Genomic DNA, 23,677 nt, shown 5'->3' on the forward strand with positions numbered 1-23,677 from the left:
ACCTCATGCCACAATATGCTCCTAAATACGCACAGTGTGCAACACACTTAAAAACTCTGAGATTACAGGTGAAACCATGGTCCTAACAAACTGAAAACCTGTAATGAAACTTGATAGGCTAGTTAAAACAAAAATAGCTTCAATTTTTATATAAATCATACTGCATTATATCCATAAACTTGAGACTTATATGTGAGAGATTTTTAAATGTTGCTTGGCATTCATTCATTGGGAGGAATTAACTCTACTGGCCTTGAGATAGATTGAGGGCAACAGGAGGATGTAAAAGGCAAGGCTCATATTCATTGGAGGTTCGTGGCATTTACAGTGTTTTAAACAATCATGTTCTAAGGTTGATTTTGCAGGCTGTCTTAGTCACTATCTCCAGTCAAGACTCTTGTGTAAATGGGGTTTGTTCTACCCCGACAGTGTGCCTATTGTAACTTGGGGCCACCTGTTAGACAGCATGAAGTGTTGCCTAAAAAAATACACAATAAGCAGATTGTTTGTTACAGTTGTGCACAGACAACTGTATTAGTGTTCTTCACACCATATGTCTATATAAACAGAGCTGCAGTGAGATATTCACCAGAGACTCAAACACTGATGAAGAAGCTTCTCTTAAAAGACCCCAGGCTTACAAGCATTGGTTCACCTGTTAGGCTTACATCAGGATTTCAAATGCTTGGCTTCAAAGGAGAAATATTCGTTCAGAAGTTTCTGCAGGAAGTTTTATGCTAGGAGAAAAAAAAAAAAAAAAAAAAAAAAAAAAACCACACAAACAAAAAAAACACCCCAAACCAACATAAGCTACACATTTGGTGGTTTTAGTAGTTCTGTACAAAGGGAAGGGGAGGGAAATTGTCTTCACAGAAGCAGTTCAACCACCTTCCGAAGTAAAAATAATATTCTATCATTTTATAATATATATGATAATTGCTGTTGTTGTTGCTATTATCAAATACAACTTCATCCATGTGTCAAGACTCAGTCTGAAGTCTCATAAGATGAATTTGTGGGCTCAGTCATTGCCAGGGTTCTTGCAGTCTTGGTGAGACTACCTTGGACAGCCTCTTTTATTCATTTCACTTTTTCACAAGGAAAGATTTTGAGAGAGGGCAAGGAATGAAAATGTCTCTTTTTGTTTTGTGCAAGGAAAAATGTTACAGTAAAATAAGCAACAGACACCACTGATAGCCATAGTGTAAGAAAGAATAGAATAGAATAGAATAGAATAGAATAGAATAGAATAGAATAGAATAGAATAGAAAAGAAATAGAATAGGAATAGGAATAGGAATAGGAATAGGAATAGGAATAGGAATAGGAATAGGAATAGGAATAGAAAAGCAATTACACAAGTCTTTTAACAAGGTCCATGCAAGGATAATCAATTCTATAAACCCAGATCTCAGTAGTTATTGTGCAATGTGATCATAAAAGGCATATCAAGGCCTAACAAGCTCTGTTACACAACTGCCTAACAATACTGGAGTATATGTGAGGAGGCATATATTAATGTCTATTCCTCCTGTCGCCCTGGTAGCAGAGAAGAGGCATGGAGCAAAAGTCTCTTTGGCTGCCATCCTCCTGCATCAGCTTGCCTCCTGGAGCTGGTGCAGGTGTGGGACATAAACTCTTCCAGCAGAAAAACCCATTGCAGCTAAGTCTTCCTGGAGCAAGGACACAGAACCAGAATGTGAAATGGGGGTCACCATCTGGTGCCTCTTCTGCTCCTACAGCAGCCTCGCTTTATATTATGCTCTCCAAGGCTAAATTATTACATGACTATCCAGCCCCTACAAAGAAGGATTTTTGCAGAGGCTAGCAGCACTCTTCCTACACCACTAGAGCTGATCCCCAACATGAAAAACACCTATCAGAGAGAGAAAAAAAAAAAAAAATTATGAGGGGATTTTTATTCTTCAGCATAGAACAAAAGAACCGCAGCAATTTATTTTCTAATGACTGTTATAAAAGTTTACTTTACGGCTGAACTCCTCTAAGCAGCATAGATCAACTGTTTGAGCTCCAAATACGTATGGAATTATTTTAAGCCTGTTTTTCATGTATGAAGTGTTTACTCTGATACTGTTAAAAAGTAGCTGTGCAGGTTTGCGCTCTATTCAAAACAAAAACATTATGAACCCATCTTCTGTCTTCTTTTTTTTTTTTTTTTGTTTTCAGAAAGGAGTGTTTGCTCTAAGGAGCAGCATTAAAGAGAAGATTTTTAAAAGGTTCTGCTTCAAGGTTAGTTAACCAACATTTTCTCACAAATTACCATGAAAGCTTTTTCCCTGTGCTGGTTTCTTTCTATTAACACAAAGAATACAATGCCTCCCAGTTTTACACATTGCATTGGTCTCTGTTTAGAATAAAATTTTATTTCATAATATAGGCATCATCTAAAAAAATTCAAGCTATTGTGTTTTCTCAGCACCATTGTGTGTCATATTTCTGAATTTCTTTTTACTTCTATTGTAGAAACACTTTTTATATCCAGATGCATGTTAAAGTCTGAAGCTGCACACGTTTCATATCCTTCTTTCCCAAATTAAACATCCAAATTAGTTCATGGTTAAATAAGTCCAGTTTGGAAACAGTTTTTCTAACTATGCATATGGTGGCACTTTGGATGGGTGCTGAAATTAGTTCATAATGGTAATACCTTGACACCCTTGGCTGAGATGTTACTGTGCATTCAACAGTCTACAGCAGGGAGAGCCACAGCATGAAGGATATGGCTGCATAATAAATGGAGGAAGCATGATTATATCTCATGTACAGTTTTGGCCTACCTACTACAGGTAAGAGCAGCAATGAAGATACCATGGCACGATTTCTACTTTAATGCTAGCAACCAGAAAGAGAGTTGTTGCTCTGAGTTTTACAGCAGGGAACGCTGCTTTGAAACAAAGGAGCTCTGGCTCCTGGCTAGGAAAATGGCAGAGGGAAGGGAGTGAAGACTGGTAACAGGCTAGAGAGGGATTCCTGTTTTCTTTACTCTCCCAAGATTCACTCCAACCATGCCAACTGATGCCCACTAAGCAATTTATGTTTCATATTCTTGTTAATAAGATATGCCAGAGCCCATACTGCTGGTCTTCATTTTGTAACTAGAGATTAAGACCATCACGGCTATGAAAACATGCACCGTAATCCCACATACCGCATCTTTGCTGCACAGCCTTCCCTAGAGAGACAAAAAGTGGATAGGAGAACTTTTATTAACTCTATTTTACAGAGCAATCTAAAAGACTGTGACCATGTCTGTACTAAATCACAGCCGGTCCCAGGAAGCATGGGCAGGAGGAAGGGATGCAAAGTAGTGGGAGTCCACAGCCTGCCAGGAGTGTTAGCTGGATTGTTCGAAAACTGAACTGAAGGAGTTTATGCAAACAAGCAATGCAGACGGATGGCAAATTTGGCCTCAAACTCCACTCCGGGATTGACACTTGCACAAAGTCACTCAGACAGTTCATAGGAGAACTCACACTGAATCCAAATCTCTAGTCAAGAGACCAGCCCTAGCACAAAATCCTAAGTAAAGAAAGGGCGAAATGAGCTTCTGTACAGTGGCCAGACTTGTGAATGGAGCGAAATGTGTTCATTTTCCTGGCAGAACAAACAAAAAAGGATCCTCTTCCCTCCCAAATTCTGTCTTGGGTTATATGAAATCCTTCATTTTGTTATCAAAACTGTTTTCTTATTTACTCGCGTTTGCTTTATTTTCTTATTTTTAAAATCTAATTACATTTAGCACAGAAACTTTGAAAATGAAAATTTGAGACATTTATTAACAATGTTGAAGTGAATGCTTGGTTTTTTTCAATATTTTGGTTTTGGTGGATGAGAAGGAAATAAACGGGAGGAAGCAGAAAGTTTTCACAGTTTAATCTAACAATGAGATTAACTTTTTTTACTCCAAAACCACATTTATTGACGATTTTAAGAGGTTCTACATGTGGGATTCCTCTTTCACCACAAATCATTGCTAATACAATGAAACTGTAGATTTCAGCTGCTGAAGAAATTGAATTTTCCAATAGCAATTTTTAAATTTTATCCTGCAATTAAAGGTTTCCTTGAAAATGAAGCAGCAATGTCAAGGTGTACAGTGGAATTATAAAACCTGTTTTTATATTCAATGCTGAATACGACTGCAGACATATCTAATTCTATCTGGAAATCTTTATATAAAATGGCCAACAGGAAAGTTGCAAGTACTGATGCCCCAGTACATGTGGCCATGCCCCTCTTTGCTTCGTGAGGAACTTTAGGCTACTTCCCCCTCCAGTTCTTCAAGCAGCTTTGCTCTGGGAGAGATGGGGACAGGGAATAAATAAGAAAATCAAGGAAGAGTGGGAAGGCAAAATATGAAGGGGTTTGGCAAAGGCAGTTAGCACAGCTCCTATGGCACTGTGATAGCTGAGATGTCAAGAGCATGCATCATAAATGGGGAAACCAATATGCTAGAATTAGAGGCACTGTGTGTTAGCAGCAGCCAACCTGGCTTCATATTTGGCTAATGAATACATACACAGGTTTCAGGCCTCCTGGTGACATTCACACAAGATGATGAGTAGGAAAATAGGAATTGTTTTTACTGAAAACAAAGATTTTTATTGAAAATGTCAATGTTCAATTAAAAAAAAACAAAAACCAGAAAAGTCAAAATATGCAAACTTTTCCCATTTATTTATTTTGCTTAAATCTTTTAATTTGAGCATTTAGAGGTTTTGATCAAAAAGAAAAAAGAAAAGCAAAAAGGAAAAAAAAGAAAGAAAATAGAAAAAACCAATACTTTTCTAGAAAGGCAGAGGTCTTTTGTGATTTGGCAGAGGTTTTCTGGGGTTTGTCTTTACCTGACTGAAATTTTCCAGCTTCTTCATTTGCTTGTACGTTACTGGTTCAACACCAATCCTTTCAAGTTGTTAAATGACACAGGTCTTCTGTTATTTAGGTTGTAAATGTGCTGAATCAAAGCCTGTGTCAATGGGGGCTTGACAATATTCCTGGGATGCACATTATATTGAGGGCTTCCTGGCTGCTCCTTTAACATACACGTCCATCATTATTTGTTCAGCTTCTTCTGGGATCAGAGTTTATTAAACAACAGAACAAAAAGCAAGCAAAACAAAACAAGAAAGTCGCAGACTAAGGCCGCATTTCCTTAAAACTGTCTACTTTCTTCTGTGTCATTAGGAATTAGTTTCTTAGAGGTACCGCAGAGGTTTCTTAAGATACTGGAGCATTACTGGTAACCTGTGTCTAACACCTCCCCTGCATTCAGCAATAGTCCTGCTGTTGCAATAACTGGAATATTAGAAGACTGAACTCTTTGGGGCATGAAACTGGTTGTTTTCTTTTGTTTTATTTTTGCTTCATTTTTCATCTGCTGAGTGCCTAAACACACACTGGAGCTCTAAAAATGCAGATCCGAGCGATGCTAATGATGCACCTAAATAGTTTTCTGCAACCCAAGTTTAGAAGTATATCCTTATATAGCACTATCCTGTGCTGGTCGGTGTACTGGCTCACCAGGAGCCAGTTGGGGTATTTCTGTACAGTGAGAGTTTGTTGTAGTTAAGCAATTATTTTTATCAACTATTTGTATCAGACATAGTGTGGCCAGCAGGAGCAGGGAAGTGATCGTCCTCCTGTACTCAGCACTGGTGAGGCCGCACCTCGAATACTGTGTTCAGTTTTGGGCCCCTCACTACAAGAGAGACATTGAGGTGCTGGAGCGTGTCCAGAGAAGGGCAACGAAGCTGGTGAAGGGTCTGGAGCAGAAGTCTGATGAGGAGCGGCTGAGGGAACTGGGGTTGTTTAGCCTGGAGAAGAGGAGGCTGAGGGGAGACCTTATCTCTCTCTACAGCTACCTGAAAGGAGGTTGTAGAGAGGTGGGGGTCGGTCTCTTCTCCCAGGTAACAAGAGATAGGACGAGAGGAAATGGCCTCAAGTTGTGCCAGGGGAGGTTTAGACTGGATATTAGGAAAAATTTTTTCACCAAAAGTGTTGTCAAGCATTGGAACAGACTGCCCAGGGAAGTGGTGGAGTCACCATCCCTGGAGGTATTTAAAAGATGTGTAGATGTGGTGCTTAGGGACATGGTTTAGTGGTGGACTTGGCAGTGTTAGGTTAACGGTAACAGTTGGACTTGATGATCTTAAAGGTCCTTTCCAACCTAAATGATTCTATGATTCTATGACTACTGTATGATTTAGGAGAAATCACAGAAAATTAACCTTCTGCTAAAACTGAACTCAATTATCTCTTACGGATTTAGGAATTATCTCTTAGGATTTACCCATCTGCAAAATGTACACACATTGCTTTATTCTACTGTATTGCAAAAAAAGACTCAATTTGAATTTCTAGAGGGATCTTGAAACCTTGGACAGTGACGTCAAAATTTTCCTACATTTGATCAAAGTGTGAATCATCTTGTCTAATGGTCTGTCTGGCCACTGGAGAGTACTGTGTGTACCACCAGACTAAGGTGATAAACAAGTGACCCTATGTTCAAAATATCATTTGAATTCACGTCCACAACTAAAATAATACATGTTTCCCCCCAATAGGAGAGAGAGGAAGTGGGGTGGGGACACAGAACAGACAGTGGAAATTAATCCAGGTTTTCAGTTTTCCAACTATCGCCTATTATTCTTGTCACATTTCAAAAGTGTTTAATAACTGCTTACTAGAAATCCTAAAACTTTTTAAAAATGTTATTGCAACCTTCTGATTCTTTCTTGGAATGTTTCTTGGTATAATTAATTATAGTTACAAAAAATGACTATAATACTCTTATCAGTTTAGTGATAGAGAGACGGGATGTATAATATGAATATGAATTTTTCATGAGACATTTTACTGAAAACTGAAATTTAATAATATCTGTATTTAACTATGATTTCTTATTTTATATTTTTGACCCATTTGCTACTGATAATTAGGTGATGCTGCTGTTTTCCGTGGTTTTGTGTTAATATAGCCATTTTACAGTAGAAGGCTTTATATTCCTGGAGCTGGCCATTCAAACTGCAAAGGAATATACAGAATAAGGAATATATTGATCCTAAAGTGGTTGCGTGTATCTAAGGATTCTAAGGCATTTTGACTGGCATTCCTGTATTTAGCATATTTTAATTGAAGTGTTTACACTCTGCCTATGGGGAAACTTCCCTGCCATTTTGCTTACTTTAAACCGCTCCTCGCTATTGCTGGACAGTGCTCGTCTGCATTTTAAGAAGCAAGAGCCAGCTCCTGGGCCCGTGTAAGCATCATTGCTCCATGGGATCATACTGATTTACACCAGCTCAGGATCTGATCCATATTTTCTATCTCTGTGACATGACTTAGGCTAAGTTACACCCTATAAATCTATTCTCAGTTGTTATGTTCTGCGTCTCAAGCTTCCAATAGGAGAGCTTGTATTCAGGTTTCACAGCCAGGCAACAAAAGGCTTCCCCTGGGTACTGTGCTACTCTTTTAACAACTAAAGCACACGGGCTGGGGAGGCAGAGCATTTAAATAGCAACATTCATTACCCGTGCTCAAGGAAGAAAGGTCAGCTCCAGCAGTAATCTCCTGCTGTAAATTTGCTAGAGAAACAACATGCCAGTAAAAGTGCACATTAAACAATATTGTCGGCACCGGGACGCTCGCCGCCTCCAGCCCCGCAGGCGATACGGACGGCGATAGACCCGACATTCAGGGGAACCCCTCGTGCCGGGGGGACCCCGCAGCACACCCGACGAGGGAGGTCGGCCAAAGCGGGGCCCGGCCGCCTGAACGCGCACACGGGTACATAGGTGTGTGTCTATAGGCACACACACCTACCTGGTGGCCCGTGAGGAGGCCGTGCGGAGCGGCGCACACCGGCCGCGCTCCCCTCCCCTGAGGAAGGAGCCCTGGCGGGATGGCGGGCGGCGGCCCCCGCTGACAGATTTTTCGGCACGTTGCAGGCAGGCTGGCCGGCTGCCTGGCAATCCACTAGGACTGACACATTTTGGGCAGAGCGGCGGTACGCAGGGAGCCATGTGGCCGATGTTAGTAAACATTATCCCGCACAGTCTGGCGTGCCACCGCCGGCAGCGGGAGGGAGAGCGGCTGGCGGCGCGCAGGGCCCGGCCGGGGCGGCCGAGCTGCCCGGGGCCGCCGGCCAAGGCCCGTCCTCCAGCAGCTGCCGCCGTCTCCGCGGCAACGGCGACGAACAATGGGCTGGAAATCCAGCCGGCGGCCTGTATGGAGAGGGCCCTATGGAGGGAGAGGGCCCTGTGGAGGGAGAGGGCCGGCTGCCCAGCCTGGGGGCAGCCTGCCCACCCCCCCCAAAAAGAGTACACCCCGAAATACACAAAAAGGCACAAAACGGCATCAGGCCGTGTTATCTCCCCCAGCGCCCGTGCCGGCACGTTCCCCCTTGCCATCCAGGTGTTCAGGCTCCATTTTGATTGTGCCTCCCCGGCCACCCAGGTGGAGGGGAAGGTTTAACAGTACAGGCTGGATGGCACAGCTTTAAATAACAAGGGCTGGGTTTCAATGGAAATTTGTTGGGCTTTCTCTTTCCGGTCGCTATTTTAGACCTGGGTCTGGGTGGCAGAGATGAGGCTTGGGTCTGCACCTCATCACTCTGGGAGACAGAGGGGCTTCTGTCCCTGCCTGGGGACAGTCCTCTCAGTTTTACACCCAAATTTCCAGCTTTCAGCTTGATTGTGCTTTCAAATGTAACTCTTCTTCCCACAGGCAACAAAAAAAAGGCATGGATTTAATGCACCTCAAAACCCTCTTGACAAGTAACTGAGCCGTCCTGAGGTTGCCATTCAGAAACCCGGGGAAAGCAAAGGCAGCCTCCCGCCTGCACTTGCAGCAGGAAGAATTTCTCCCACTTGTAAGACTTCTACAGCTGTGCACAAACAAGGAAATCTTTATAAGAGGAGTGGACACAGTCATAAACTTGGAAAAATACAGCAGCAGCCTCTATATGCAAATAAAAACCCCCATCCTCTCCTAGTAAGTCCAGTATTAATCTACTGAAGTATTTTCCTACCAAGCTGAAGTATTTTCGTCATTGCACCCATATTACGTCATTGCACCCAGACAACAAACCCCACTCACCATTCAGACAGCAAGTCTGGATTTTGGGGAAGCTTTATAGAGATAAGCAGCACTTGCCTGGAATACATTCAAGTCTCCTGCCCCCTATCAGCTACAAAATCTTCAGAAAGCACAGTTTCTTACAACACAGCCCTTTCCCCATACAAAATTAGGCCTTTGGGACCAATGTCTCTTGTACAAGTCTTCCATGGAATATCTTACAACTTTTAGGAGCAATTGGTTCTTATTACACAACCAAGAAACATTCATGCTTTCCTCAAAACCGCTTAGGAATCTGTTCCCCAGCAGAAATCCATATCTTTGTATAATTATGTTGACTTACTAAAGTGTTGACTTACTTTAGTGTCACTAAAGGAATTGTGTGTCATAAAGGACAAATGTCCTTGTGTGATGATAAAGGACTGTATGGAATTGTCTCCTACTTTTCTGCAGGTGTGTATGTGTGTGTGCAAGATGACAAGAGCCTAACCTAAAGCATGGGGGGAAGTAATTAAGAAAAATCTCTCCAAATGCCCGGTATGTCATCCCTATTGGTAATATGTCATACGTAGTCTTATGAAGATCCAAATGAGAACTAGAGCTTTTGAGTTTGATATAATGTATGTGCAATGAATATTTATTATGATCATGATTTATAAAATGTACTAATGCTCTTAGGAATGTTCTGAACTGAAGAAAGTTCACTGTGTGCAGAAAGCCTGTGTTAATTAAGAGATACCATACACATGTCACCGCAGGGAAGCTTTCAATCGGGAAAGTAATCCATTGATTATATGTGCATTTTGCATCCGAGACCCAATTTTGAAAAAAAGGGAAGAAGGAAGGTAAGATGTTACAGCCTTGTCTGGCTGCATTCCTGTTGCATAAAAGAACCAAAAAGAATGAGGAAGAGAGTCCTGGAGCAAGGCAGGGGTGAGAGACAGAGCTGAGAGGCAAAACTGGAGGCTGGATTTCGTACCTGGCTCTGTATGTCAGCTGAGACCTGTCAATGTCCAAATGCCAGGACAGCAGGAAAAATCCCTTGACCTTGGAAAAACTCCTCGTGGCACCACACATGACTATGAGCTGCAATTATTTAAGTTACTTGGTATAAAAACAAAAGCTGTGTTAGAAGACATCTAAATTTGGGTGGGTCTGGTTGTTATAAAAGTAACTGAAAGACTGAACTTGAAAGACCATTAGGGCATGAAAATGTATTGGTTATATTTATTACAGTAATTTCAGTGGGCTGTCTCTGGACCTAAGTCAAACTAGCATGTCATGGTGCATCGGCATGGTGCATCATACACAGTCACACATAGCTGTTTGCATTGGTACAGCTAACTCCCCGTACCTTCCAGCACAGGGTGGCCACATCCAGCCTCCTTACCAGGAGTGCTCGCTGGCCCGTGCTAACCCCCAGCTGTCCCTGACCACTGGTTGTGTCGAAGCCCCGCCAGGACGCGTGCTGACCATGTAACAGTGGGGACAGTCACAGGCCACTGCCAACGTCTGTGCCCTGGGCCTCTTTCACTTGCTAGCTCATAGATACTCTGACAGATCCAAACGCTGAATCAATAAGCTTTGGTGGGAACTGGGACAGGCTCAGTTGGTCTTTCCCTGTTTAATTTTTCTAATTACATTCTTAATTTCCACAGGTCTAATTACTTATAGTACAATAACAACATTACCAAGAGAAAGAAAAAAGACATGGGATTAAGAAGTTCAAAACAAAATAAAAATCTTGCATTTCTGAAAATGTGTAAGACAGGCCTTTCTGTCGGGGCCCCATCCTGCTCTCTGCACATAGACAACAAGACTATTGTATCCAGGGATGAGTCCATGGAAATCCAGCTGTGCTTCACATCTCAGCTAGGCAACTGAAGAGACTACTGGTAAACTCACAACTTCAGTGCAGGAAATTGAGGATGGGTCAGAGTCTGAAGAAAGTTTTCAAAAGCTATTTTGTTTCTTTGAAAGAAAATTGGCGAAGAAAGACAGGAGAGGAGGAGGGAAGGTTTGGGCACAGGATTGGAAACCAACAGCTTCTACTGTGAAGCCACGATACCTTATTCTTCAATAGCTCTGCACAAGTCACTTGGTCCTTCTGCCTTACCTGCCCACCTCAGCGCAGCAGGGAGCAGAAAGCTTTGTGGAGCATTTAGCAGTCTGAAATACCAAGGAAGCCTGTCCATAAAAGAATACTCATAACTCCAATGCAGTCAGTGGAGCATCACAGCTTTTCCAGAGGCCTAAAGCCTAGTGTGAAAAGCCCTAAAAGTGTTGTTCTGCATGGGTATGGGGATGTACATGTAAACATTTTTGGTAAACCCTACATTGCATTGCATATTTAGGTGGAGAAAAATAATAAAACTGCCTTCCCCAAAGAAACAGCTCACTGTGGTTTAGGTCCTGATTCATAATCCAATGAAGTAAAAAATATTCCTGCTGTTTCACCAGTTGGTTCACAGGTACTTGCTATTATTTTTGTTATTGTCCAATTGTTATTCCTTCTTTTACAGTCTTTCTACTCCTACTCTGGCTCATTTGTCAATACATTACATGTAAAGCTCCTAGTAACAAAGCACAATAAAAATCAAAATATACTGAATTGGCTCTACTTAGAATAGAAAACAGATGGGATATTTTTCAGCATGCTTGAAAAATCAACACATTTCTCTTGTAATATCTAATAACTAGCATTATTCTCATTTTACAGTTTATACCAGAATAGACATTAACTCACTAGCCTTGATGAAGCATCTGTAGCTCTGTGAGGTGAGTCTCACTTTACAAGTCCTGGGTTGCACACCCTGGACTGAGGGAAGTGAATCCAGATTTTTTCAAGGTTCCACTGCTGCTTTAAGGACTGCAGTATCATTACTTAGTTTAAGTCAAGCATTTTGGAATTACATGTCCAGCTTTTGTTTTCTTACTTAGTTTCATTTTACTTTCTTCCTCTACAAAACTATGCCCAATATAACATGAGGATAAAATCGTAAGGCTTACCTAATTGCTACTGCATTACACTTGTATGAACAGTGCGGATACTGAACATTAGACAAATTACTAATACAACAATGCAGCAGTTCTTTCTATGGCACAAGATTTCTCTGGGAATGTTATTTTATTGTATTTCATTTAGTGCTTGTTTATTTAAGGGGGAGGAACAGACATTGCTGTATTTCAGTTTGATTCAGCAAGCATTCTGGCCTCAGTCCAGCAAATCACTTAAGCGTGTGCTTAAATGTAATGAAATGAAATTTAAGTTCATAGTACTGCCTATGTATTTAACATACAGCATGGGCTTAAGTGCTTTATACAAAGCAGGACCAGAATGATGAAAAACCTTAAAAATAAGGCCCATGTATTTTTACACACACACTTTTTAAACCCCTAATACTGTTAAAAGGGACATTTTCCACTGCCTATGCTATGAAAACACTGTGTAGTTCCCTCCCCACATCCCCCCCAAAAGCCAAGTAACTTTTCTTGATCTGACAATCTGACAGCTATATCCTGTGTAACTGCTAGTCTGGCCCTTTTTAAAAATATCCTATTAAGTTAAGTGGAAGCTTTGCCTGAGCAAGGTATGCAGAAATGAGTCACAGGGAGTATATGGAATTTTCTCAGGACTTAGGGCTGTGCCTGTTGTAGCCAAAGGCTAAATCTCCGGTGGAACTCAGTGGTGTTCCTCTGAGTACATTCACTTTCCACACCAATCTCTGTTTTAGTGGGAAACATAAAACCAACATGAAAGTCATGCTGAAACACACCACAAAGAAAGGTGTGTTCATAACTTGGGTTACCTAATCCAGGTTAGATAATTTAAGCTGCGGTTGCAGAGCAATTTAAACCAATCTAACTACTGGCTGCCAGGGAGGGTGGAACCACGTCAGCCAACAGTTAGATGTACATCAGCCGCTGCCGCACCACAGCCCCAGCTTCAACCAGCAACCAAGATAGACAAGGTAACTGGAGCTGGCTAATACGGAACATGACATGCTAACAGTGCTTAAAGCCCCCACTGCTTTAACCTGTCCATGTAAAGATATTACTGAACTTTTATGAGTTTTTGCAATGTAGACAGACCTGGAGAACCTTTTCAGAGACACGGAAACTCAGTAGAGCTGACTGCTGTCCACAGTAAAAGGAAAACATGGTTCCTTCCTCAGAAGGTTTACAATCCGTATGTTATATTTCCACTGTAAAGGCCCTAAGCTCTTAGCCAAAGGAAAAAAAAAAAAGGGGGCAAAAGCTGGCTTTACTATTTATGAGAAGCTCCCAGTGTAAAAAAAAAAAAAAAAAAAGCTGTTATGTTTTGCAGGTTAGATGCCTAGGGATTTATTTGTTTGTATGTTTGTTTGTTTGTTTCTGCCAAGAGCAGAAAGAACCTTCTTGAATTACTCTGCAGTGAATCAATCTCTTTTCAACAGAAGCATTAAAAGCCTCCAGGTTTCATTCATTAACAGAATAATACATATATTTTGCTTGGTAGTGTTTGTTTGAATTACAACCGCATGGAATTTGGAACAAAGCTAATGTGGCTGCATGGACCTGCTCAAAATTCTCAAAATTCCATTTTAGATTGTCTTTCTGCTACAAGACCTGATTAAGCATACCAGTTATCTAAAATATACTAGTTTTTCTGCTGCTCCATTTTTCTTGCCATCTCCAGTCACTGCTTGCCAAAAATAATTATTAAATGGTTATTGTTTTGCATTTCTAGCACATCTCAAAAAAGTGAGGAAACAATTATGCTTTTTATTAAAGAACAGATCGTGAGCTAATCATACATATTCTCTCAGCTATCCTCATGCCTTTATGCTAGAGAAAATGTCTTTCTCAAACTTATCCCTTGCTTAGTATAGACTTAAAGAACATCCCTATGCACTTTACACAATATAGAAGCAGTTGAGTGCCTTTGGCCCAGTTTCTGCAGCTTTCACTCATAAATAAAGAAGCGGGAAGAAAGAAAGCAGAGAAGAACATGCACAGGTACGTATGAACAGGTGTTGGCTTTGATTTTTTAAATAATGTTACGTTGCCCCACTTGGTAGGTTTCTTGGTATTTTGAGTTATAAAGGTGGGTACAGATTCACTTCTCTTGCCTTCTCTCGTGTTTAAATTTCATTTCTGAATGCTGACTTCAGCACCAGGTTTCGCTGTGCACCAGAGGTGTGGTCTCTGGGGACAGAGGGAAAGGGAAAGGGTTATAAGATGTGGATCTTATACGTGGTGATATAAAATTGTCCAAGGAGTCTGTTCCTATCCAGGATGCTGTACAGAAGAAAACAGGCATTATAAGCCCCAGGGCACTCCTTTGTGCCTCCTTGTGCAGAATGTCTATCCCTGAGGCTTACAGGAACGCCCACAACCAGGAGAAAGGATTTAGCCCAGCATTGGAAGACTGTAGTGTTAGGAAATGGAAAACACATTAGAAATGTGTGTTAACCCCAACTGGAAAACCTAAGCAACTCATTTTACTTCCAGCCAACAAAACCTTCAAGAGAACTCCTGCTGATTTATGTTCAGGTATCGACATTTGGATCTCTACCTTATCTCTCTGGATAAGGCTTCAGGTTTGATTCAGCATAAGGGTGAAGTCAGGCAGTGTTCTAGGTGTTTGTATGTTGGATTTTGCCTTGTTTTGTAAGAGCTATAGAATTTCTTGTCTGAAGATTGCCGGTTCACTTTCATCTTCTCATCTCTAATTACATTTATTATATTCCAGAAGACTAGAAATAAACTAAATTCTATGCTAACCTGAAACTTAAGAGCAGAGGATGAGGACTAGGGCAGAAAATTTGTTTAGTTTTGATCTAAGGTAGATCAAAACCAAAGAAAGTCTTTGGGGCCTGAGAAATGAATCTACTGACTCTCAAAATTCCCTCATGCACTGCAGATCTTCCCCCCTGAACTAGTGCTAAAATATCTTAGCACTGAGCTAGAAGAAATTGGCTGGGTTTATATCTTTCTTTCACTCCCTTGCAGTTTCCTGTAGGTCAGTGAGGTGTACACCAACCTCTCTGGTCCGGTGTGGCCCAGGAAATTGCAAATATTTTCAGCTGTGTCAGGTTCTGCATATGCAAGTTAGGAGGTTCAAAGGGAGGTTTAATTGACACTAATCCTCATCTTGACTTTTGCTCACCTCCTCCTCTTTTCCCACTAAGCCTTCCCACCTTCCACCTCAAAGCCACAGAAGCTTTCCAATTTTTCTTATAAAAATATATATATTTAACCCTTTGGCAATCTCTTAATGCCCTTTTATTAAATCCCTTAACTCCTTTTATTAAGCCCAGGGTAATTAAAATGATTATAAACCTCTCTTGAGAGATTATACCCTTTAATCACACTGCATATTTGCTGAGATGTAGGCGACATTTGTGGTATATCAAATATAAAAATAGTTTGGGCAAAGATGTTTAATAACAATTTTTAAAACTAAGATCTTGATTAAGGAGGTTTAGGGCATTAAAAATCATATCTACATGTGGTCACAACAAAACACTGAAGGACTTCAAATACTTTTCCACACATACAATGGCACAGTTATAATCAGGTTTCTCAATTTATTTCAACTCCAGCTCCTCAGCTGGCATAATCTGTTCTAATGCCATTGACTCCCAAGGTGCTACACTACTTTATACCATCTCAGTTTTCTGGGCAACCAGAACAAATGCACAAGTGAAGTCCCTTCTTGGGTCATTATTCCCCAGCCAATGAAAGAAAAATCAAGGACTTTTCTTCTGGAGTGAGCTTGGATCTCCTGTCTGGGACACCCAAACTGTGCAGTCATCCCATCAGCAGCAATAGTAAGGTAAATGCATCCCCTTGAAAATACGTATGGTTGGATGTTGTTACCGTAAGGTTGTGCACAAGGTAAGTAAGTTTAGGAACCCCTGTTCCAGTGTAAAATATAAATATGCACTGAACTTTTATCGTCAAGGTTTGGGGTTTAATTAGGACATTATTAGTTAGAACTTCTCACAAAAGTATGCTTCATTGTCACGTGCATAGGTCATCAAATAGGACCAAGTGATATGAAGTCACCCCTCAACAGTTACTAATCTTTTCTTTAACTATTGGTAAGTCATTTAATCTCTGTGTTCCTTCTGTTTCTTCATGCCTGTTCATATACAGCTTGAATTTCAGTTGACACTTCTAAGACCAAGCTCTCAAGTGTTCAAAAGCTGAGTCTTCTTTGAGGGAAACACATAAGTGATAATATACACAGTATAGGCCAAAGGCACTGTTATAAAGTTGTAGAATGACACAGATCAGATAGATGACACAGATAGAAAGTATTTATTTACTCTGACACTTGCTACTAGACTTATTCCTGAAATTTCAAAATTAAAGAGTTCTGATACGAAATAAAGTAGGCATCCAAGATTTGTTTTGTTTTATTGCCATTCTTTATTAACAGGGAGGAAAAACATTAATTTAAAACATTTTCAATAGGATAGATGGCCAAATGCCTTACTCCTGACCACTTCTAATTGCTGTTTATTTTCACTGGTGCTTACGTAACTAAAGCATCCAAGCACTGCATATTGTCAACACCAGCAGCAGAAAAGAAAGGTATAATTTTCTTTACCAAAGGAGTTCATGATAACTGCTCCTAGGTTAATAGTGAATGCATATTCTTAAATTACTCCAGAAAATAAAATTCAGTCTTTAAAACATACTACTGACAAAAGGTTTCACTTTTGTCATATTTTGTCATCATTTTTGTCATTTTTTTACTTTCTCATATTTTGTTATTTTTTGTAATATTAATTAATATGCACTATTCTATTTTATTCTAACGGCATGCTTGTGTTTTCATAAAGTAGTCTTTCACAAACAAATGTCAGTAAGAAATTAAGAACTCAAAAAATGGGAAAGAATATAAAATACAGCACAATTTAACTTGGCATACCTACTACTTTCATTTAGAAGTCTTGGAAGGTCTTGAGTTCTTACTTCATACACTCCTACTGAAGTCAACAGACCTATAGGCACTCAGCAAGTGTTCAGCAGCTCACAGAATGGGACCTGTATTTTATAAAAAAATTACATTGAGACATAATATGATTAGTAGGAAAGGTGAGACTGCAAAGCAAAAAAGCAGATGTGGCTTATTTAAGTGTTTGAATGAAAGGAGGAATTGACATAGGGTGATATGGAACAGTTACTGAAGACCACAGGAGCTGTGAAAAGAAATAATTTTTTTAAAGGAACAGAGAAATAAAGTTTATAAGGACATAAGGTTATAGAAACAAGTGAAAGGAAACACTGAAATAGTTAGAACTATAAGAGGTCCAATAACAGATCTAGCTCTAAGTTAATAGTGATTTTTCTAAATGTTCATCTACTTTCTGGTTTTCTTCTGTGGTTTTTTTTTTACATTGAAAAGAACGTGGTATGTTGGTGCTTAGGGACATGGTTTAGTGGTGGACTTGGCAGTGTTAGGTTAACGGTTGGACTTGATGATCTTAAAGGTCTTTTCCAACCTATACAACTCTATGATTCTACGATTCTATGTGCTATCATTTAATTTAATTTAAAATGTTGTCACTAAATCAACATCTGAAATCTATCAACATGCCCCGTAAATGAGCTCTGTGTAGGTGTGAGAAAGAGAAAGTAATGTCCTGCCTACCATGCAATATAGTAACACGAGAGATGTTTTAGGAAATTTTATCAGTAATGCAAGCAATTTTCTGGCAGTGATGAATATTGCTATACATTGATGATAAACAGGACATGTGAGAGGATAAAAGAAATCCAAAGATGCTGAAGTTATGGAGATGCTATTATAGATGACCAAAACAAAAAGGATATGAGTGTTGCAGAAAAGATGAACTAGACAGAACTGGGTTTAAGATTGCTTGACTAGTTCAAGAAAAACCTTTAAGATGTGTAAGTGAAATAAAATGAGTGGAAGACAGGAGTAGTGGGACTCAACTTGTAATTTAAGGCACTGAAATTAGGTGTTAATGCATAGGTGTTTACATGTTCACTATATACCTGGAGTTCCTTTTATAGCCAATGAGAGCTAATCAATACAGTGAACTGAACCTAGAGAACTAATTCAGTTCATCCTAAAATAGATAACTACACTGAATCACTCTCCAGACTCCACTGACTATAATAGCACCTAGATATCAAGCTTTCAGTTAGATATCTATAAACAGACATCCAGATTTAGGTCTCTTAAGCTGAACCCCACATTAGACATCTACAATGTTGGTACATGTATCTGGTCACCCAAGGCTGCTCTATAATCAACACAGAAAAATTAGGGTGAGATTAATTTGTGTGATTTTAAATATTTATTTAAGGATTAAATTAATTGTGCACTAAAAATACCTGTTTGCTTTATTGGCTAAAAAGAGTTGGTATCTGGTCATATGAATCCCCCTTGCCTCCTGCATCACTACTTAGCTGAGGGAGGCAAAAAGAAAGACAAGAATTTATAAATCATATCAGCATAAAAATGTTTGAAGGCTGAAGATAATAGAAATTATTGAAGTACATTACATCATTACATAGCTCCATTAGCAGCATTAACGTATGTTTGAAAGAAGTGTTCATAAATATATGGGTTCACAACACTATGCTATGTCCAATGTTATCTTGTACACATATGTTCCTATTCCACTCATGCAAGAAATAATACATTGGAGTTGAAGCACATCATGGTTTACCCAAGCTTGTTTGGCCTGAAGTTGAGCTTTTAGAGAAATGTTTCTAATCATAATTATTGAGGATGTGACTTGGGAATGGTGCCTGGGAACCCTGGCCAAAACTAATGATTGTAGGAAAAAATAAGAAACAAAAAGCACTCAGAAACACACTTTACAGTACATTTTTGATGACCAGGTTTCTAGACAAAAATGAATATGTTTGCATCCCTGTTATATTTTGTTTTACACTGAGAATTTTCTAACTCTTACTTAAGAGTACATGCAATTCTAAAGGGATCAACCAAACATGTTCCCAGTTTCTTAGAGGGGGAATATCAAACATGAGCCTCTAAATAAAAAAGCATTGCCACTTTCAGGGAAAGGCTGTTAGATATCACCAGTCTCATTTTAGCACCTGATTTAGGAATCTAAGTATTATTTTCTAGCTCTTTAGGGCCAAATTCACAGATGCTATACAGGTGCCTAAACTCCTTTTAGTTTCACAGGACAAACATTTATCCAAACCATCTGGTGTTAGGAAACTTTGTAGATTTGAGTATTACATGCTGTCACATCTATGTCCATGTTTAAATAATTGTGACTTTGACAATCCTGTCTTCAACAGCTACTAACTCCAGAGTCTCCTGACTTCTCACTGATCACATTTGTAAAGTGGCCAAAATACTGCTGAAGCTCTGAACATAATGAACTGCTCAGAGACTTACTTAGTGGAAGCCAAAGCTTCATGATATTCTTGAACTGAGACAGCGAGCTCCCATCTCACCAGTAGTGCAAAATCCTGTAGACATGCTCTGATCACATCTAAGACATTAACACCTTATGGGTGTCTCCACATTACAGCTGGATATAGCTGATGGGCAGAAAGACTGTATGATGCTCCCTACAAAAAATATGGAAATTGCACATGCTGCTTGCTAGGACAGTCATTTTGGAGACAACACCAAGCTGAGTGGTGCGGTTGACATGCCTGAGGGATGGGATGCCATCCAGAGGGACCTGGCAAGCTGGAGAAGTGGGCCCATGTGAACCTCATGAGGTTCAACAAGGCCAAGGGCAAGGTAGGTCCTGCACCTGGGTCAGGGCAATCCCTGGTATGAATACAGGCTGGGGGATGATGTGATCGAGAGCAGCCCTGTGGAGAAGGACTTGACGGTACTGGTGGATGAAGAGCTGGACATGAGCCAAGCAATGTGTGCTCGCAGCCCAGAAGGCCAACCGTACCCTGGCCTGCATCAAAAGCAGCGTGGCCAGCAGGTCGAGGGAGGTGATTCTGCCCCTCTGCTCTGCTCTGGTGAGACCTCACCTGGAGTCCTGCGTCCAGCTCTGGAGTCCTCAGCACAGGAAAGACATGGACCTGTTGGAGCGGGTCCAGAGGAGGGCCACAAAAATGATCAGAGGGATGGAACACCTCTCCTGTGAGGAAAGGCTGGGAGAGTTGGGGTTGTTCAGCCTGGAGAAGAGAAGGCTCTGGGGAGACCTTATTGCAGCCTTTCAGTACTTAAAGGGGGCTTATAAGAAAGATGGGGACAGACTTTTTAGCAGGGCCTGTTGCGATAGGACAAGGGGTAATGGTTTTAAACTAAAAGAGGATAGATTGAGACTTGATATAAGGAAGAAATTTTTTACGATGAGGGTGGTGAAACACTGGCACAGATTGCCCAGAGAGGTGGTAGATGCCCCATCCCTGGAAACATTCAAGGTCAGGTTGGAGGGGGCTCTGAGCAACCTGCTCCAGTTGAAGATGTCCCTGCTCATTGCAGGGGGGTTGGACTAGATGACCTGTAAAGGTCCCTTCCAACCCAAACTATTCTATGATTCTATGAAACATCCAGTTTTAATTCGTGCTGTGGAACACCTGCAAGAATACACTCAAGCATCACCACTGGCTATAAGGTCTGGTTTCATCCCCTCGTTTGCATGATTAGTTACTTTACATTTGTGGGGAAAATAATGAAGTCTTTCTCATTTGCACATTTTTTTTTTCATTTTTTTCCTTCACATTCCTCATACTGAATCAAGGTTTACCTCACAACTCCACCCACAGTCTACAGATGAATTTCTACCTTAAAGACACTGGCATGTAACTCCAAGGATGTGAGTATCAAAGACAGTGCAATTTCCTTTCTTTGACATTGTTCCTTTCTGAACATTTGCTCCAAAAAGAATAAAGTGCCCAATTTAATGACAATTTTAGAAGACAGATGTAATTTCTAGTCTAAAAAGCAAATTCATAACAATATTTCAAGGATATTTTAAGATTGATCTTAGGAATTTAAAAGAAAGAAATTATCTAAGTGGTTTTTAAAATGTTTTATGAGGATTCCCAGCTACTAGCCACCACTGAACTCTGATATTGGATAGTTTCCTCATCTCCTACATCATGAATTGCAATATTAATTACATATTAAAATGAAATTAAGTACACTATTAATTACAATGTAGTTATTATTAAGTCTATGTCATACTGAAGAAACAAGGTTATGCCTAAATGTAATTGCCATGTATTGCACAAGAAAAAAGCTATTTGTATACAGATACTGAAAATATCAATCCAAATAATACTCTAATTTGTTACACACATACAATGCTTTGTTCTATGAGGAATTTAAATCTTTGAATGCTAAAACACTATGTACTTATTTTTGGTGGTGTTAGGAAGCAAAATGGACATAAGTGCCATTGAAATATTTTATTTGATTGCAACTGACTATGCCAATTAAATTAACTATATATCCTACATTCATCCACTGTTCTATTCTAAGAAACAAATCTATGAACCTGCAGTTTTCTCCAAATCATTGCTTTAAATTTCATCTGGTAAGTAAGATCAGCTATGGATCAAGCAACTTGTTGGTGGTACCCAGCAGCAATAGAGAAGCCCTTAACATAGTCGATATAATCACCCCTTTCACATTGTAATCGCTCTTTCTCCATGGTACAGAGCAGTGTTTGGGCCCGTTCCAGTAGAAGCCCAATGTAGATGCTCTGAACATTCCTCTGGGAAGAGCCTGTGTCTCTCTGGTGACTACAGAAGGAGACTTAGGAAGCTAAGCAGCTAGGTGCTTGAAACTGTGTAATGCTTGTAATGCTTGTAGATTAGAACGTGCGACTAAACAGATGTAGAAAACATGATTCATCCTACCTCTAATATAAAACTACACTGTATTTAGCTGTTAGACACTGTTCTTTTGGACAACAGGACTCTTCTTATAATTTTACGATGATTGATATAGCAACTCACAGGAACACAATCTAACCTCAGCTTCAGACAGATAACATAGAAGACAGTTCTTCTCCCTAAATGCATGCAATATAGAAGATAGAAAGCAGATAGAAAGCAGTAAATACTTAAAGCAGACAAATGAGGTTGGGAAATTGGGAGCATAGAATAAGAAAAAAGAAATAATCTTATTTTACTGTAAAATGAAAATGTCTCCACTTATCTAAACAGTGTCAGATGGAAGAACTATATCATGGCAAATGATACAGCTCACAAATAGAGCAGCTGTAACAGCATATATGGAGCCCAACAATGATTACGCATACAAAATGTAACTCAACAGTCCAGAGATCAGTAACAAATAGGTCATAATTCAGTTATAAGTCTGATAAATTTTAAGTCTGATAAGTCTACATGCCCATCCATTTCATCATGGAGTTAAAAAATACTTTCCATTAATTGTACTTACTTTGTAGGTACATTTTTTTTTTCATTTCTGCATTATTTGGTGTGTCATATTGTGATCATAAATACATAAAACAAAATACCTTTCTTTGTTTGCTTTTTCGTCAAGGAACCAAGTGGACAATCTTGTTACTTAATCTGCTGAAGTACATGCTTGGCTTTATTTAGCAGGGTTCCTGAATCAACACATACAGAATCCCTTGTGTGCATGCAGCATGTATGTTAATCTATACATACAAGGAATCTTCACAGCTCAGAGATCAAAAACTCATTTTATCTTCTCTGAGTTGACTGTTGCTCAAATACATATCTAACTAATCTCATTGAAAGAAGGATCTGGCCAGTAGGGGCACAAAGCTGGATGAGAAGCACAGGTCTGCAGGCAGGGGAAATGATCACCTCATGCAACCTAACAGCAAAAGCCTGTTTTACTGTGGCCAAGCCTCCTTGCAGGGTCAGCACAAGCAGACAGGCAGCAAAAACTAGTGTACGGTCGCAGATTGGAAAAGGTAGCCCAGCAGAAGTGAAAGGTTGTCTGGGCACAGACCAAAGGCTCTGAACTCAGGCAATTGCTGAGGCAAGCTGGTGCTCTGCTTATCAGTGCTCCAGTAGCAGCCAGCAGTGCCGTGGCAAAAACCGCCGTGCTGGCCCTACAATCAGCTTCTCTTCCACTGCTTTGCACCATTACTTTCCTGTGAGATTTCTACAAGTGCTGTGTATCTTGTGTTTGTACTGAAAACCCTGCTTACTTTAAAGGGGTCTTTGTGACACCTCAAATCCCTTTAAGTTTGATGGCTTTGGGCTCCTGAGAGAAGAGACATCACATGTAGTTTAGGTACAAAGGGGAAGAGAAAGGGGAAGGGGAAGGGGAAAAAGGAAAAGGGGAAATGGAGACAAGGAAAAGAAAGGAACCCAGGTATAAATCATGAAGCATTTGCCAAGAGTGTGATAGACAACATGGTACATAAAAAAAAGTCATTAAATTCATGATCTCAAACTTAAAACTTGAAATAAAATCAAATCTTCTGATTTAAACCAGCCACAAGCCAGGAAATGCAGGCTTAAGAATGGGATCCTTTTAAAGTCATTTTATTCTAGCTTGGTTTATCCGTCTACTTACCAGGAGCAAATGTGCCCTCCGCAAATTATACACACCATGAAATCTCAAGCAGTCCTGCCAAGACCTGGTGATAAGTTGC

The sequence above is a fragment of the Mycteria americana genome, chromosome 3 (assembly GCF_035582795.1).
Source record: "Mycteria americana isolate JAX WOST 10 ecotype Jacksonville Zoo and Gardens chromosome 3, USCA_MyAme_1.0, whole genome shotgun sequence".
In the NCBI taxonomy this organism is placed as follows: Eukaryota; Metazoa; Chordata; class Aves; order Ciconiiformes; family Ciconiidae; genus Mycteria; species Mycteria americana.